This window comes from Pteropus medius, unplaced genomic scaffold (genome assembly GCF_902729225.1).
Source record: "Pteropus medius unplaced genomic scaffold, Ma_sr-lr_union100, whole genome shotgun sequence".
Classification (NCBI taxonomy): domain Eukaryota; kingdom Metazoa; phylum Chordata; class Mammalia; order Chiroptera; family Pteropodidae; genus Pteropus; species Pteropus medius.
The window spans coordinates 21,351,584-21,370,027 of NW_024349803.1; the positions used below are offsets into that span (position 1 = coordinate 21,351,584).

At 57.1% G+C, this 18,444-nt stretch overlaps 1 protein-coding gene across 4 annotated transcripts in view; it reads right to left on the reverse strand.

The window, feature by feature from the left end:
- The window catches only part of CACNA2D2 (calcium voltage-gated channel auxiliary subunit alpha2delta 2), a 137,458-nt gene that overhangs the window by 112,608 nt on the left and 6,406 nt on the right, over positions 1 to 18,444 (reverse strand). The window lies entirely within an intron of this gene.

The window sequence follows — 18,444 nt, forward strand, 5'->3', positions numbered from 1 at the left end:
GGAGCATCCTGTCCCCAAGGCTGGGTGGGATCTGGGGAAGGGGAGGGAACACGAGTCGCTGCTGCCACCACCAAGTCACTGTGTGACCCGGGGCAGACTCCTGCTCCTCCGGGCTTCCTCTGAGTGGCGGACCCGGGGAGCCCCTGGCGCAGACGGCCCTGGCCTTCCCAGCACCCTGGTAAACAGGTGTTTATCTGGGGTACGTCGCTGGATGCCCCACATGACCCACCCACGCGCGGGTACGGTTCAGACCATCCCACCCCCTTCTGGGGACCCGGCAAGTCCCATGAGTCCTTCACCTGAGCCACCGGCCTGAGCAGGTCTCCTCCACACTGGCACCACTTCACAGGGTACGGAAGGGCACATGAAGACAGGTGGGTCGAGGGTGCTGCACAGGGACCTTTGGAGCGGACAGGTGGCCACATGGACCCGTGTCCCTGTCTTCTCAGAATACGCCCATGGACAGGAAGGGTATCTGGGGAGAGGCCTGGCCCGGGTTCTAACCCGTGACCCTCCTGCAGGCAGTGCCAGATCAGGTGAGCAAAGGGGCTGGCCAGAGAGATGTCGTCCACGCTGCCACAGGCACGTCTGCCGTGACCAGGACCCCCGTCCTAACGCATCTGAAAAGGCATCTCAACTTCCCCACCCACAGACACAGAACGGGGCCTTTCCAGCGAGGACTCACAGGAAAATTATCACGAAGATCTAAATATGCCACAAATCAAACGCACCCCATAGGGCAAGGTAAAGAAGGGGTGGTGCCAGCCCCCCAGCCTCTGGAGAGCCACCCCAGGAGCCATGGGATCCAGGAGACTGAGTCTGGCCCCAGTACCTGCCCGGGGCCTGCTACCTCTCTGTATTCCCTAGAGCCATGTGGGGCCATGACTCTTCTAGCTCCAGGGGTCAGAAGAGCTTGCCTCTGCCCCACATCCCTCCTCAGGCCTGTGGCTGGGGGGCTGGGCCCGTGCCATTGTGTGTGCCTGGGTCGGTTGGCATGGGAACTCAGAGCAGGAGGCGGGCGGATCACTAATTGCAATTTGCCAAGCTGAATGTCAGGACCATGATGAAAAAAAAAATCAACATCAGAAGAAAAGGTATTAGCTTCGGCTTGTTACTGGCTGAGCCATGGCCTGATGTCCACCTCCACTCTCCACCTCAGGGAAAAGCTAACTGGAGCCCGGAGGAGGCCAGGCTGCAGGCCAGGCACAAAGGGCAATCAGGCCTCAGCCACCAGCCGGGAAGGGCAAAGCCCCACAGAGAATGGAGAGCCTGCTTGGCCCCGGCCCCTGTCCACTCGGTGCGGACCGCTTGGCCCTGGCTGTGGGTGGACGGTGTAGCAGGTGGCTGTTTCATGGTCCTGAGATGGAGCCCAGGGGGTTAATGTTAAGATGGGCTGCCACGCAGTCCTATGTCCAGCTGGGCAGGTGGACAGGTGAGGTCAAGGAGCTGATCCCCAAGGGGATCATTAGCTCTGATCTGGTTCTGACCCTGACTTCAGCCATTCGTTGGTCTAAGGGACAGAATGCCAACCATAATCTTTCCTAAAACCGATATGTACAAGAGCACCCCACTAAGTACAAGGTGTGGTGCCAGCATGTCACCTGCTCTCACCTTCAATCCTCACAAAGAAGCAAGCATCATCATCCTGAACTTACAGATGAGGAAACAGGCACAGCGGCTTTAGGTGACCTGCCCAAGGTCACCCACCCAAGAAGTGGTGACCATAAAACCTAACCCAGGGGTGGAGTCTGCAAGAAACAACAGAGTGAACCTCTTCCCAATTCTGCATTCGGTGTCATCGCCTTGGGAGCTTGAAATCAGCCATAGTGGGAATATTTATAAATCGGCAAATGCTGCCAATCACAGTTTTTTTTCCCCCTGGAGAGAAAACTGTAAACATTTACCAGCACAGCACTGATTCAATCCCAGGCTGTTGACTCTTTTCTAGTATATCTATAGGTCTTCGGTTCTAGGATTTCATAGATAAGTAAAAGAAAATTAATTGGAAGAACAGGCATGGATGCCAAGTTTTTATTTTGCTCAGACAACACATTATTATTATTATAATCACCATCATTTCATCATCAAAAAAAAAAAAAAACCAAACGCTATTTCAACACTAAAAAATTTTTTAGAAGAGCCAAATCAGGATAAAGTCCAATTCTTCCCCAAAACACTCACTCTCCCTCCCTTCTTCCCTCCCTGGCCCCCACCCTCACACATGAATGCACGTGTGCACACACATGTACACAAGTCTCCCCATTCCCACTCCCAGGCTGAGCAGCTCTAAACTCTGCTATGGGCTGCAAGGTCTGGCCCACCGATGACACATCAGGACACACGCCCATCCGGGGTTTAGGAGTGGCTCTAGCCCTTGGTCTGGCATGCTGGGACTGATGGGTAGACCCCAGGCCCCAGACCATCACGACGCAGGGCAAACAAGTTACTCTGATTACTCACCTAAACCAGACCCAATTAGGAAAGCAATACATGTGCCCAGGAGTTTAAAAGAACATGACAGATCATTCACTTTATCGTCGCAGAGATAGGACTTTGTGGGTTCCGGGGTTTGGCTGGGGTCCCAGTGCTGGCTCCAAGGGGTGACACGTGGGATTGAGAGGGCCAGGAGTCAATTAGGTACCTGCAGTGTCCTGTCCCACCAAGCTGAGGCTAACCCTGGCCAGGTACAGTTGTCTTCACCCCAGCAGAAGGGCATAGGCGCTCTAGAAGGATCCACGGTCCCAGTGGATCAAAGGCAATTGGCCCAAATCTTGCCTGGGCTCCTATCAACCTGGACCCAAGTGCCCGGCTCTGTCAATGCCTCCCTTGTCAGACAGTGTGGTCCATGGGTCACCCTCCCAACAGGGTGGACCCACCTGTTGGCTCCCCGCATCCCTGTGATTTTCCACGCTCTTCCTTGAGATGACTCTGCTCATCTCCAAGTGTCTCTAAGTGCCAAATTAGCAAGTGAGAGAGAGAGAGTCTGTGAGGAGGCACGTGCACCCAGGGGCTGCAGCCGGCATGATTGCTGTGGGCATGAGAGGCTAAGGGCAGAGCCAAGCACCGCCATGGTCTCTAGTGTGCCCGAACCTAGGCGGGTCCAGGCACTGCACCCCCACTTCACAAACAAGGAAACCGAGGCTACTGGCAAGGATGGGTGCAGGGCCGTATACTATAGAGAGAAGCCAGACCTGTCTGCCTGGCTCCATCGGCCATGGCCCCAAGATGAGCCTCCGGGAAAGGCCACTTCTACCAGCTGCGTGACCCCTGCCTAGGAACAGGGATCCTAATGAGTGGCTGAGCAATGGCCAAATCCACATGATGACTTTGATGGGCAGTATTACTATTGGGCAGCCCCCTGAGCCTTAGAAGCTCATCCAGTGCAGTGCCCCCAGCACTCAGGAAATCTCCCATAAATGCCTGCCCTTGAGGAGAGGGGGGCGCGGAGGGAGGGTGCTGTGGAAAGGAGTCCCTTAATGGCTTCCTGCAACCCCCTGCTCCCCAGCTGAGAGAGGTCGGGAGCAGGCACAGGGCAAAGGTGCGTGTGTCCCAAGACCGGCTGAAGGCAGCCCAGTGGGAAGGGGCTGACACCAGCTGCCATGGGACACCACGCCTTAGTCTCGAGGGCACGTTCAGACCCAGAGGATGTGGGAAGGGGGAAGGGCGTCACCAGCAGGCAGGGGAACAGAGTCATCTGTGTGTGGGGTAAGGAGCTTCAGACCCCCTTTCTCAGACAGATCCATTGAAACCCCAGCCAGAAGGCTGGGGAGGACCCTGGTCACACTACAGAGCACTCAGGTGGGGGCTGCCAGCTGCACAGGTGCCCCCCAGAGGGGAGGCGGGACAGGGCTAAGAGGAAGGAGAAGACAGGAATGGAGGAGGAGGGGAGGAGAGAGGAAGGGGAGGAGAGGGGGAGGGAGGGGGAAGATGGAAGGGGAGGAGGAGGGGGGCAGAGCCTCCCTACAGATGCGGCAGCACAGATTAAACTGTTGCCAGTTGTTAATTTTATACGTGAAGTTGTTGATCAGAATGTGATTTAATTGTACAGTATAATCCAGGCTTTTGGAATAAATTATGCAGAAAACTCATCTATAATTAAACAAATCAAAAAACCAAAGACAGGTGACACTGCAGGTTCACCCTCAGAGGGCACGGGTGGGTGTGGGCAGCTGGACCCTGCAGAGGGACAAGAGGAGGGGGAGGGCTTTGTTCAAGAGCAGACGGGGGTGGCCCAGGAGAGACCAAGGTCTTGAGACCCCCAAGTCTACCTCTGCCAGGCAGACTGCCTGAATAAACCCCATACCGCTAGGGGCTTAGGGGCAGTCTACAGCCCTCCCCACAGCAGGAGGGGCGGGTGGCAGGACAGCACTAAGTTGGGGCAGGCGAGGGGTGTGGGGAGCAGGCACAGCGGAGGCCACTTGCTGCCAAGGGCACTGTGAACCAAACTTGGCGATGGTGGGGGCCCACAGGTCTCCTGCTTCTCTTGTGACAGGCTGGCCAATTATTCTCCCAGCTCCGGGGTAGGCGACGATTTAAAATAAAGTGCTATTTAATGATTCTGATTATGTTTCAGCTGGCCTATCACTTCCCACCTCGATGCCTTCTCAGCCTTCTGAAGGGGAAAGACAGGGCAAGAAGCCGGTGAGTAGAGGGCCTCTGCGTTAGGCTGACCCCATCCCATGGCCACCTGAAGCAGGGCTTGGGACACAGCCAGGCCCTCCCCTAGGCCACAGCCCTGCTACAAATGGCAGGAAGCTCAAGGCTGCACCCCAGGACTGTGGCGTCTCCAGAGCCACCTACCCTGAAGAGTCCTCCCTGACCACTCGGTAGAGGTCCCTCTCTACCTAGACTGAGTGCCCAGATCCAGCCCTGGCTCATCCGAGACCTGGACCAGGTGTGCCCCCTTGGCCTCAGTTTTCCCACCTGGAAAATGGAGACAAGGCTCACTACTTGTTACCTCCCAGGACCCAAAGAGGAGGCAGATGGAAGCCACTGCCGTGGACGGGACTCACGCGCACACAGACCCTTCCAGATGGTAAGGCTGCTCTCCCACAGCCCAGCCTCCTTCCACAGACCTGCAGCTCACCAGGCGTGGGATGGCCGCGCCTCCTCCTTAGACTGGGTCCTTCACGTGGGCTGCAGCACCCCTACACTGCCTCTGAGACCCCCAACACAGGGGACAGCCCTCAGGAAGGGCAGGGCCTCCTTCCTGCTTGTCTGCTTAGGAAAGAAGGCTCTTGGGCCTCAGCACTTTTCGAGGTTCAAAGCCCAGGGTAGGCCCCCCGACCCTGATTTGATTACAATCTCCTAAGAACCAAGGGCAGGCAGAGGGCAAGTCTAGCCAAGGTTGTTCACCCCCGAGAGGCCAGCTGGGGTCGGAGTGGCCAGAGGTGAAGACCTCGTCAGCAGTGGCCTCGTGTGCACAAACCACAGAGGGAAGACTGAGGCCAGGGGGAGACGGACGATGCCAGCTCCGCCGACTCACAGAGGGACAGGGGTCTCTGCTAGCCACCCACCACTTCATAAACAGGTAAACTGAGGCATGGGACTCAAAGAGACAAGCTCATCTTCAACAGTTTTGTGATTCAGCTAAAGGAACTCTTAGCGTGAGTGACACGGTGCCCCCAGGAGCACTGTGCCCACCCCCACCACCATCCCAGGCATGCAGGGACACCCTGGGGCTGGGGAGGGGCTAGTGCTGCCGAAGTGTGAATTAGTCCAGATACATGGGCCTCAATTACGTGTGTCTTGGGACCCTGCCCAAATACTGCTGTTTAATGAGGTTATTAACTACGGGCTGTCCTTTTTCCTTCTTTGCCAGGAAGAAAGCTCTCCTTCTAGTCGGAAGCTCTGTGCCCCCCCGGCCCCCCACACACTCAGACTAACAGTGACCAGTCATCTGGCTTTAATTAGGCCCTAGTGTTTACTCCTAATAGCCTGATGGGGGAGGGAAGGAGCCAAGGAGGGGAGGCTTGGAGCCAGGGAGCAGCGTCACCCAGAGCCGGGCGAGCCAGGCAGCCCACTTGGCCCAGAGAGAAATGAAGTGTCCAAGTTCATACAGCAAATGGCCACAGCACTCTGCCTCAATCCTCACCATCAGTGCAGGCCAGAGGGCCCACAGGGGCACCAGCAATCAGGGAGGACTGCATGGATGAGGCAAGCCAGGTGTGCGGGCTGAGGACAAAGCTTTCCAGCATGGGTGAGGAGGACAGCATGGAAGGCCCATCCGGGTCTGACTTCTGTTTCCATCACAGTTAGCTGTGTGACCTTCATAACATCCTTTTGCCTCAAGGTGAAAGCACAAACGTGGTGTCTGAACCATGGAGAAGTCCTTAAGGGGGGCTGTGCCAGTTTCCATGGGCTGCATTTTGCCTCAGCAACTCCTGTAGCACCAAGGAACAGGGGAGCTGGAAGGCGCAGCACAGGAAGGAAAAGGCTGGTCTGTGGGAGAGGTCGGAGGGCTCGGCCAGGGTGACGGACGGCCTGGGTAGCGAGGGGCCCAGGGCTGTCACTCTACCAGCCCCTGTCAGGCACCAGGCAGGGCCTGCTTCGCGTTCCACACCCAGCTCTACGGTTTGGCTCCTCCAGGTCTCAGTTTCCCTCTTTGCCCAAAAAGGGGTGGCCTGAAGCTGACCTGGGGATCCATTTCCCAAGGGGTCTGATTGGGGCCTTCCTGCCCGGGGCCTGCACCTGTGAGCCAGGTGTCACAGCAGTGACAAGCCAGGGCTCTCACGGCACTACCTTAATTCATCTGCACAGCAGTCAGACCATCCCCCCAGTCTTCAGAAGGGGAAACTGAGGCACAGAGCAATTGAGTGATGTAGCTAAGGTGTCACAGCTAATGAACGCCTGTCAGGATGACACCCATCTCTTCTCAGGGCGTCTCTAACTAAATGTGCCCCAAACCGAGACCCTCACCTCCCTGTGGATCCTCACTGCCCCACCCACCACTTCCCCTGGCTCAGCAGATGACAGGTCCCTCCGTTCAGGCCAAAAGCCTCAGGGTGACCTAGACCCTGCTTTTTCTCACACCCACATCCAAAATATCAGCAAGTCCTATTGGCGTCACAGTCACACTGTGCCGGAATCTGCCCACTGCCTACCACCTTCCTGGGCCCCAGCCTGGCCTGGGCCACCACACCTGTCTCCAAGACGAGGGCAGTCGCCAGCCCGCCAGCCTCCGCACCGCACACTGCGCTGCAGTGAGTCCTGGGCAGACCCCGGCCCACGCCGTCCCCTCTGCCTGGATCGATCTTTCCTCAGGTCTCCGCACACACATCACCCACTCGATGAAGCCCACCTCGCCCCCCATTCGAAGGGGCACCCCTCCGCAGGCAGTGACTGACCCGTGTGCCCGCCTGGGTTGACTGTTCTACCTAGCGCTCCGCCGGGCCTCCGGTTACTGTCGGCCTCTGCCCTGGCCTGGGAGCCCTGAGGGAGGAGGCTCCTGCTCTCCGGCCTGCAAGAACAGGCCATTTGCTGAGTGGATACATCTCCCAGAGTCAGGGGACTCCACCCACCCCCCGCCACCCGCCCCAGCCCGTACGAGGCCAGCCACAGGAGCAGACAGGTGGGCTGGGCGGCGGAAGCCTGCGGAGTGCGGAGGCCGCCCCAAGAGGCCTTCCCTTTCCCTGGCTCCTCTCACTATGAATTATTAAAGCTCACTTATGATGGGCCTGCCCAGGCCTGTGGCTTCTGTGCATAATTCATGGCTCTTCCAGAAGGGCCGGGTACTGGAGCGGCCACTTCTTCCAAGCAGCCAGATGAAAGTGTGAGAAGTCCGCCCCGGGCTGTCCCTCTGCTCTCTCTGTCACCCTTAGCAATGAGCAAGAGTAGTTCATGAACTAGCTGAGGCCTCCCCAGAGCAAAGCAGAGGGTCCAGGCCAGAGACGTGGGGTATCTGCCAGCTACTCTGCCCGGGACCCTCATCTGCTCCCCAGGCCCGGAACCACCTAGTCATTGACACAGATAGGTCATGGGCATTTTGGGGTCTACAGCACCTCCTTCTCTCCCTAGCACATTCTCCAGGTAGTCAGGCACAATGAGAATTTAACCCCTGCTCAGGCCCATTGAACAAACAGGCAAACTGAGGTTCGGCGAGGCTGTATCTCAGGAGGTGGATATATTGGCTCAGCCACTGTGTGCCATGCCCAAGCCTGGTCTCAGGAGGTGCACAGGAGAGTTGAGCCACCTGTTAAGGTCATCAGGTGAGTCAGGGAGGACCCAGGAGCTCCAGCAGCTAGTCTTTGCCCCACACCAGTAGCTAAAGCCTGACTGGAGCTGGCAACACAGGCCGCATGCACGTGTCATTAACCAGTACGGTCAGATTCTGTCATTCACATGTCCCCATCTCCCCTCCCGCACACCCTCCCCACCCCCCAGCATGAGTCAAATCCTCGCTGAGCCACAAATAGCCGTCCTCTGTGTGTATCCTCAATACAGCCTCCTGCGCCTTGAGGAGAACAGAGACCCCTCACCCCCACCCCAGGATCCTCTGTTCTTCCTCAGGGTAGAGATGTCCCTGTGGGAGCTGGCAGGCCACCGGAGGACACCTAGGTAGAGAGGAGAGGTGGAACAAAGACCAGAACTCAACCTAGTAGGACCAGCTTTGTTCTCTGGCCTTGTTCCTCTTCTACCTCCACCAAGAAGCCTTCCTGGGTTTCCCCTGCCCCTCTCCCAAACCTATAGTCCTCACCTCGCTATACTGACCCTTGCCTTAGGCTGGAGCTGCAGGCTAGTCCATCAACGAGCTCCCTGCAGAGCTTAGCTTGCAGCCTGGCAAAAAAGAATCTTCTAGAAACACCTGGGATTAGATTTATCTGAACATCCTGCCCTTACACACACCGGACTAGTGCCTGCCCTGCCCACCTCGCTTGCAGTGGGAGAGACTGGCAGGCAGGGCTGGGAAAGGGGCTCTAACTCCAGCAGGCAGCAGAGCACCCAGGAAAGGAACTGGTGACGCAGGGCACCCACTGTGTGCTGGGTGCTATGTGTGTGACTCTCACTGAAGGCATGCCACGCCGTTGGCTAGGTGTAGAACAATTCGGGTCCACTTCGCGGATGAAGACTCTGCGGCCTAGAGAGTGAAGAACACACCCAAGGCCACATAGCCAGTCTGTGTTGAACCAGAATTTGAACCTAGCAAAGTATGGCTCCGGAGCCCCGTCCCCGTCCCTTACGTCATTAGGCCTCCCTAATCCCAAGGTGGACTCCAACAGCCAAGATTTAAAACAGGAAACATGTTGCAGGTAAGGGCCAAACCTCATTTATGACCTTTTCCAGCTTTGAGAAGGAGCCCAGCTCCACATCAGGGTCCCCACTCCTTCCCCAAGCCGGACAAAGCTGGGAAGTCCTCCCTGGTACCCCACCAGAGCTGTGCTGCTGTAGGAATGTTGTCTCAGCAGTGCAGATCCCCCTGAGGGAGCCTGGACCAGGCAGGGGGAGAATGCCCCCTTCCCTCTGGGATTTGCTTTTCGCTAGTGCCTGGCGTCTCAGGACGAGCCAAGCTGCATGTAAATTGAACGTGACTGCAGGTTACTCGCCGGTGCTCCCTCCATGGTGAATCCTTTAGCAATGCCGAGCCCCTCGGTGGGCTGTGTGGGACCCATAGCTGCAGTGAGGAGGGGGATTCAGGTGCCGCCTCAGCAGCCACAGCTCCTTCTGAGGTGGCCAGGCCAAGGGGAGCCATTCTGCCTGGTGAGCCTGGGTCGTCCTCCGGGATGGCTTGAAGAAAAGCAGTTAGGCAAACCCAGCAGGCCTTATCGCTGACACAATGTTCTGCAAGTATTTCCAATCTGCAAATTCCCTACTAGTTCAGCCACTCCCAGTTCATAAGTTCGTTCGTTCATTCATTCATTCATTCATTCATTCATTCATTCATTCATGTGGTTATGAGCCAGGCTCCAGGCTGAGCACTGGGAAGGGACACAGTGGCCTGCCCTCAGGAGATTAGAATTCAAGAAGAGCAAAGGATCTGATCTGGACCCGATGAATGAGTGGAAGGAAGAGACATCCAGTGAGCCTTGGGGGCTGGGATGCATGACCAGGGACCTGACCCAACCTAGGGGTCTGCCAGGTGAAGCGAGCACGGCAGGGCTGGAGGGAAGTCCAGACAGAGGGTAGGGCACGTGCAAGGCCCAGCAGTGAGCTCTGCCCAGGTTGATGTCTGTGAACAATGCAGACCAACCATGGGCACCAAAGCAGGCTGCCCTCCCAGACTGAGCCTGCAGAATTCCAGCCTCACGTGAGCACCTCCACGTGCTGGCTGGTGGAGGGCGTTGGGCTCCTGACAGTGGAGAGATGAGGGCAGCAGGCCCAGGCAGTGGATGGGGAAGCCAGGGCTCACAGAGCAGGGCTCCTGCTCAGTCCTTGGCACCCAGCCTGGGCAGGCACAGCTTGGCCAGGACCCCTCCAGAGGCACACACATCGGTTCAGACGCATCTCCACCTACACATCTACTCAACTTGTCCAATACCTGATCACCTGCACCTACTCTTCCCCAGCCTCCTCCGACTGAGCTGGGGACAACTCTGTCCTTCCAGCTGCTGAAGCTAAACACCCTGGGGTCGCCCAGGACCCCTCTCTCTCTCTCACACCAAGACCACTGGCAGGTTTCGCCACCACCATGGCTACCACCCTGGTCATGTTCCTCCCCTGGTCATGTTCCTCCCCTGCTCAGCCCCCTCCCATGATTCCCACCTCGCTCAAAGGAATGGCCAGACTCATGCTAATTTAATGGCCCTGCCTGACCTGGCCTCCACTGTCCTCTGCCCTCCTTTCCTCCCAGTCCTCCTTCCTCTCCTGCTCTAACCACATTCCACCTCAGGGCCTTTGCACTGGCCCTTCCTCTGCTTGGAACACTCATCTTCCGGATATCCGCATGGCTCCCATTCTCCACTCTTTCCAGGCTCTTCTCAAATTTCTATTCTGGCCTCCCAAACCCTAGTTAAACTGTAAGCTCCGCCCAATTCGCCCTATTCCTTCTGCACGGCTCTCATCACCTTCTAACATGTATGTCCTCTGTGTCGCCTCCCTGGACTGTTGTCTGCCTGTCCCCTGCCAGTGCCGGGGGCAGAGCAGATACTCCTGTGTGTTGAAGGAACGAAGGAACAGCAGAGTGCGGTGAGTGTCTGCGGAAGGAATGACTGGGCCCCCAGCGGAGTGGCACGGCCCAGGAGAGCGTGCAGTGGCGGGAGGCTCAGGCTGACTCGGGGTTTCTCTAGGCACAGCCTGCGTGGCCAGGCCCACACACTGCCCCACAGCCCTGCCTGGCACCTGAACACAGCTCACTCCAGACCCTGTATCTCCCTTGCACTGACTGACCTGTGGGGGCCACCCCAACGTGGCACTGGATCTGTGTTTACCAGCCCAGCTCGCATGTCCCCAAGGCCAGTCTGTGAGAAAGGGGCGAGCTGCCTCTCCCCATTTCTCGGATGAGAATAGCAATGCTCGAAATGGTTGCCTATCGACTTTGTAAATTTTATTTAAACCAAGGTTAGTGACTGCTTGCCTTGCTGAGAGAGGCACTTAACACATGGCCCCTACCAGGAGCTCTCCATCTGGGGAGGAGGCCTTGGGCTGCCTGCCAGGCCGCCTAACATTCACTCTGCTCTTTGTCACTTGTGCTCTCAATCCCCGGGGCAGCAGAGAGCGCTGAGCCTCAGCCCAGTACATGTTAGAGGTTCGGGATCGTGTTATAACCCCCTCCCCCAGTTAGATGGGGCTCCAGCAATAAGACCCTCCTGATGCCACTCCAATCAGAGATGCACACAAGTACAAAGAGCTCGCCATTTTCCTGGTAATTTTTGACACAGATGTTGTCGCTAAAACGTCATCTCTTGAGTACAGGGCCTGGCACACGGTAGGTGCTCAAAAAATTGCTGGATGAATGACTGGCTCCATCCTCACAACTATACGACATAGGAAATATGATCCCACCTTAAAGATTAGGAAACTAAGGCACAAATGACAAACAAGGCCACATATGGGGCTCTTTTTATGACCTCCGGCTCCTCCCCTCCTCAATTGTTGTCCCCTGGACCAGGCTGTCTAGCAGGCGGCAGGCGGGGTGCAGCTAGGCCAACAGAGCCCAGGGCTCTGGGTCCCTCTAGATGGCCCCGAGATGACCCCACCTGTCTCCATGTTAGAGTAATGGCCTCTGTAAGCCACCAGCCATCACCTGTGAAATATATTTCCCTGGTGCTGGCTCCAGCACCATGTAAATTACCCAGCTTAATGACCTCTGGGATTGTCCCCGCAACCCCTCCCAAGCCACTCTGCGGGGGGAACTTGGGGCCACAAGGCCCCAGGCAGGCGAGGCCCCAGGCATGAGCCGTGAAGAGCCCACGGCGTCCCAGGTGCTGGGCGGCACTGCACCCAGGGGTGCAGCGGCCCTGGTGAGCAGGTCAGCAGGAGAGGGATGGGACCTGCTGGGAACTGGGGCTGGATCAACATAGGCGAGCCTCTCCCCTACCCTACTCCTGCCCCTCGTCCTTGTCCCCATCAGTGACTTACCCTCAGAGGAAGATGGCTTTGAATGCTCTCCCCAGGGCCTCCACGGCCCTGACTGTGGAGGCCCAGAATCACAGATTCCGGCAGGGACCCTGAGAGGGTCTGTCACAACTCAGTCTGTCCCACCGCCCCCACTCGATGCATGCGACTTAGAGCACCAGCCACGCATGCTTATGAGTTACTTGGTCTCGCTTTCAGGTCTTCAGTGACGATGCCCCCAGACTGTGAACTCCCAGAGCAGGCCCGGCACACGCTAAGGTGTGGGGAGTAAACTCACGGTCGGGAGGCCTGAATGTGGGCAGGTTGTGGAGTGGCCAGCGCGTAGGGTAGGGCAAATGTCAACGCAGAGAGGCAGTTGGGAAGGAGTGGTCCAGACAGCAGAGGAAGCCTGGCAATCTCTCCCCAGAGGCCGTGGACGGTCACATGCACAGGCATCTGGGAGCAGCTGGCTTTCACAGGTACCACATCAGGAGATTCCCAGAACCAGGAGGCCAGCCCCCAACCCCGTTGCCTGGGAGCCTCAGTGCCCTTTGCTAAGTGGAGGTGTCCTGTGCTTACCTCCCTATACCCTGTGACCATGGTTCTCTCCCTTGGCTCACCTGGGTGGCTCTGAGAAATGCTAATGTGCAGGCCCTGCCCCCAACCAATTCAATAACAGCCTGTACCCCACTTTCATCTGGGGTGGGGCAGCTCCTTGCAAGAGAGCCACAGGAGGGTGGGGGGGGCAGCCTGTGCCCTGTGGCACCGGCAAAGACAGGTCTAAGTGGAGCCCCATCCCAGACCATGTAAAAGCGGCTCCAGTTTCAAAGACTCAACCAACTTGGCTTGCGGACACCTGCACACGCTCTCTGCTCAGCAAACATTTGTTGAGCACCTGGTGTGTGCTGGCCTGGAGCCCCCACCAAGGACAAGTGGCCACTGTCTGCCCCTCCCAGGAACACAGCCTTGAAGGGAAGGCAGCAAGGTCTACTCAGGACAAGAATGGCAGGGGGCAGAGGGGCGGGGTGGGCTTCAGGCAACGGAGGAAGCCCCTGACCCACACAGGGAAGTCAGGGGAAGCTTCAGGGAACAGCGACTTCCAGTCAGGCACTAAGAGACAGGTAGAGGTCACCCAGACCACAGGTGGGTCCTGCTTGGGGTTGGCAGGGTCCTTTGCGGCCCATCTAACCTCTCCCCTGCTTATTCCATGCTCAGTGCATAGTAAGTGTTTGTTCTACCCCCATGGAAGGGGACGACTGCTCCCCTAGTGGGCACTGAGTCCTGAGGGCAGAGACCACCCCCTGTACGTGCCCCATGTGCACCAGAAGCAGCCCCCTCGGCTGTGGTCTCCATAGCACCAGCTTACAGAGGAGAACAGAGATGATGGCTTCGTGGATGGGGTGGCCGGGGAGCATTGCCATCAGCCACAGAGGATCCACCACTCTGCGGGGGCCGGACATGGTGAGGATACTGAGGCTCAGAGGAGGAGGGCGGGTGGTGCACCCAGACTCCCACAGTGAGCTGGACAGGGGCCCGGATGAGGGTGGGGTCGGAGGAGAGTAACAGGAAGGGCCAGGGGTCAGGTCATGAGTACATGGCCTCCTTGGAGCATGGGGAGCCAACCGATGATACGCAGTCCTTGCTCTACCGAATAGGAACAAGTGCTTTGCAGCCGCCCCTGCCTAAGATGAGAAGGAAACCTGGCAGGCAGCGCCCAGCCAAGTTCAGTCCCTCCTTTGGCCGCAGCCATGTCACTTCCTCAGCTGTGGCCCACTAAGGTCAAGTCGATGGCCTTGCTCCTCAGGAGCAGGACAGGCTCCTCTGTGAGCTTCCTCTCAGTCACCCATTCCCTCCTGGAACCCAGGGTGCCCCATTGCCGTGAGAAAGCCAGTGTCCCCCATGAAACCACGCTCCACAGACCTCGGCCCGACGAGAGAGGCGGCCCTTGCAGAGGGACAAGTGCGATGGAAGAGTGGAAGGGTGGGGGCTCCACAAGGGCCCCGTGGTCAGGGGACTCGGCGGAGGCGAACCGCAGAAGGGCTGCGTGAGGCCGTGGCCGGGTGCTCAGACCCCCGTGCCGGTGCGAATCCCACTTGCACCACTCACCATCTGTGGGATTTCGGCATCCTTCGTCCCTGCCACCTCGACTTTTCTTGTCTGTAAAATGGGACTAAAGATGGGCCGATCTCATTGGATAACATGTGAAATACACTGCCCAGGGCCCAGCTCATAGTGACTGATGATGTGGTTAAAATAACTACTTTCTTTACAAACGTTTCCTCCGGCATGGACACCTCCCTTCCCTGCCCTTCCCATCTTCTTCCTCAGCCCTCGCCCCCATATTCAGGTCTCTTATGTGCAGCAGATACTGCCTCCCCATTCTCCATCATTACCCCCCTTCTTGCTAACAAAACCCAAGTCTTCAAGAATCTCTGCCACTTCCAGCCCCAAGGTGACCCCATCCCTAGCTCAAGGGTAAATCCTGATTAGCCTGAACGAATCACAGTGCACCTTCCCGATTGTTGGTGATTGGTTTAGAGTAGACATGTGACCCAGTGCTAGCCAATGAGGTGTGAGGAGAAGTTGGCTAGAGGTTTTCTGGGTGAGGTTTTTCCAGCCTCTTAAGAAGAACCCAGAGGATACATTTTCTCTTTTACTCCTAAGGCCTGGTACATGTGATGCCTGGAGCTGTGGCAGCCATCTTGTTGCCATGAGGGAGGTCGGCCAAGGGCAGACAGCCACACTAAAAGTGAGGCCGGCCCGGCAGAGTGCAGGTGAGGACCTGATCCTCAGGGCAGCCTACACTCACCCACCTCTGGGCTCCCTGTCAGGGGATAGAGGGCCTAACTACGATGAAAAAAGTCATCACGCTGTGGTTGCCAAGGTGTATGCAGAGCAGCCTCTTTTCCTTGCAGCCAAATACACTCTTCAGACTCAGTTTTTGAGGGCAGCTCAATGCCTCCTCCTGGAAGGGCCCTGCAAACGGGGCAGAGCTGGGGCAGATGGCACAGGGTTGGGGGAGAGGCCGACAAGAGGCAGGAAGCCAGAGGAGGGTCTCAGACAAAAAGGCTCCTTGCCCCAGGATTCAGGCTGAGCAGGCCAGTTGGGACAGGGACATGGTGAGCGAAGGCCAGAAGGTACAGAGGCTGGAGCTCCTGCTAGGACTTGCAAGTGGCTGGGCCTGTCTGGAGCCTGGATATTCATAGGGCTAGTGGCCAGAGACTGGAGCCAGCCCAGGCAGGGCCCCGAGTGCTAGGCTGAGGTGTGGGGCTCTGCCTAAGGTAGGCTTCTGGGGTAAGGTCATAGCTCACCCTCAATGGGAGCCGCTGCAGCATGCCTGGGGGACCAGCAAAAGAAGGGAGGGCCCAGGTTCTCACCACGCCCACCTGGCCTTAGCTCAGGGAGAAAGGAGAAACGCCCATCTGTGAGAACCCCCAGCACAGGGCCTGTTCTGCCCTCTCGTTTCTCTTCTCTAATACATGCAGTTGGGGGCAGGGCCTCGGTGCGTTGTTTTGTTGTTTGTTGGAACTGGTGGCGGCACCAGGCCTGACCTTTAAGGCTTCAAACGCCGCATTTCAGACAGCGCTGGGAGGAGAACACGGGCTGTGGGGGGAAGTTATCAAGGCTAAAATGCCATGTCGGGCTGGAAACTCGCAGGAGAGCAGGGGTCTCTACCCACCTCAGGGACACACTGGCCCATTCATACCCACCCGGTGACACAGCCGTCCTTCCCAAGGGTACCCCTGAAAGCCTCACTGACTCTGAAATGGCCCAGGGGCATTGAGACCTGCCCCAGAGGAACTGCAGGAGCTGGGGCCTCCCTCCAAACAGGCACCTGGCTCTGTGGGATTTGCCAGAGCAGCCTCCAATTCTCCCACATCCCATGTCAGGATGTTTTTAAGAGAACTTGTACATTATAGTGTAAAGACTGCAGAATGGGGACCACACCTCGAGCGGCCTGCATGGAGCACTAGGGGCTGAGTCCTGCGCACAGAGTTTGTGCAGCCAGCAGAAATGAGCCTGAAAGGTCGTTTCTACCACCTCAGACATCAGTTCCCTGTCTGCACCATGGAGATATCTGGGCCCCCGGGGTCTTCTATGGCAGGAATATGTCCTTCCCAGGTCAGGGAACCAAGCATAGTGCCCAAGGAGATGGTCCTGCCCGGTCTCCTTGCTTCCACAGGAACAGCCGTTGGCCCTACAGGCTCTTAAGCCCCTCTCAGCCACTTCCGCTCTTTGCAGAAGCCCCTTCCTGAAATGCTGAGGACGACGGGCTATCCCAGCACACACTGCCAGCACACACACCCTGAGAACGCCAGGAAAGCAAACTTACAGTCCCTCAGACAACGGAACCCATCGGCTCAGGGGACACACAAGAGCCTCAAGGGCCAGCACCCAGCACCCAGCACAGGGCACCCAGAGAGCCTTGTTGATGAAGACCCAGTAGACAAAAAGTCATCCTTCAAAGGATGTGCCTTCACTGGACAACCCCCAAATAGAGGAACATGCGGGATCAACAAGCCAGATTTGATACCCCAAATCACCTGCAGCTACTGCACAAATGTCTTGCTGGAAGCAAGGACCCCGAATCTGCAGCAGATGCTCCAAAGGGACGCCTGTCTCCCTCCCTTCAGTGTTCGGATGAAAAACACCCACTAGAGGGGAAACCGCCAGCCCAAGGTCACATAGCGAGGGTTCCCACTGGCCTGAGCCCTGACGTCTGCGCCCACCCTCCAGGTCCTCCATAAGGGAAGAGCCGTTTGCAAAGATGCTTTGCTTCACAAAGAACTCACCGAGCTTCTCAGAGTCTCAAGTCCCGGGTGCATCTAAATGCATTCAATTTGCAAAAATTTGAATTACAAGGACACAGCCTCTATGTGTTTCCTTTGCAGACTGTCCAGGAGCCAGTTGGTAGATGATCAAACTTTCCAGCTCAGCCTTAACTCAGGCTGTTCCCGACATAAAAGTTTGCAAAACGCTGGTCCTAACAATCAGTCGGCTTTATTTCTCACTGCCAGCGTCTGCCCAGCCAAACCCTGGCATTAACCTCAAAGGCAGGTGCAAAAGGCGAGCACTGGGAGTATGTTCTGGGTGCAGAGATAAACTGCACATGCTCACACCTACAGATGTGCACACACGCATAAGCACACACCCACATCCTCATTCACATGCACGCACACGGGCACACACCTACACCTGTGTGTACATATGAGCATACATGTACACACACACCTGCACCTATGCTCACAAACAACGTGCAAGCATGCACACTGTCACGCATATGCACACATACCCACACAAACACATCTTCATGTACAAACAGACCCGCACACGGATGAACATACCCAACGCGTGAACAAAGAGCACACACGTGTAGACACTTCCACACACAAGCTTACATGTGCACACAGGCCCAGGCAAGGGCCAAGCACAGGAGGAAAGATCCAGAAACCACAAGAGTCGCAGGTGTTTATAGGCCCAGGCTGTGCAATGGGTGCTGTGGGTGACGGGACAGGTGCCTGGCGCTCGAGTGCAGGCCCAGGTAGACAGAGAATCCTCCGTGATCCAGTCAGAACCCACCTGCCCTCATCACGCACTCATGGGGGCCAGACCCATCCCTCATGACCTGTCACACCCCAACCCTGTGAAGCAGCATCATCAAGGGAACTCCATTTTAGAGATGAGGCCCCAAGACCCAGAGAGGCTGAGGAAGTTCTCAAGGTCACACAGCGGGTGAGAGGTGCGGCGCAGCCTCAGCGTGCATCGAGACGGGGCGCTCATTCAGAAAGAGCCAGGGGGAAAGAAGGCATCCAGGCGGAAGCGGGGATCAGGGTCTAGGCAGGAAGAGAGGCGGAGGGGGCAACTTCTCCCCCTGTCCTCCACTCCTTTCCCCCTGGTTTAAGGAGTCATTTCCAAGGTGGGGAGAGCCGGTTAATGATCGGCAGGGAAGACCTC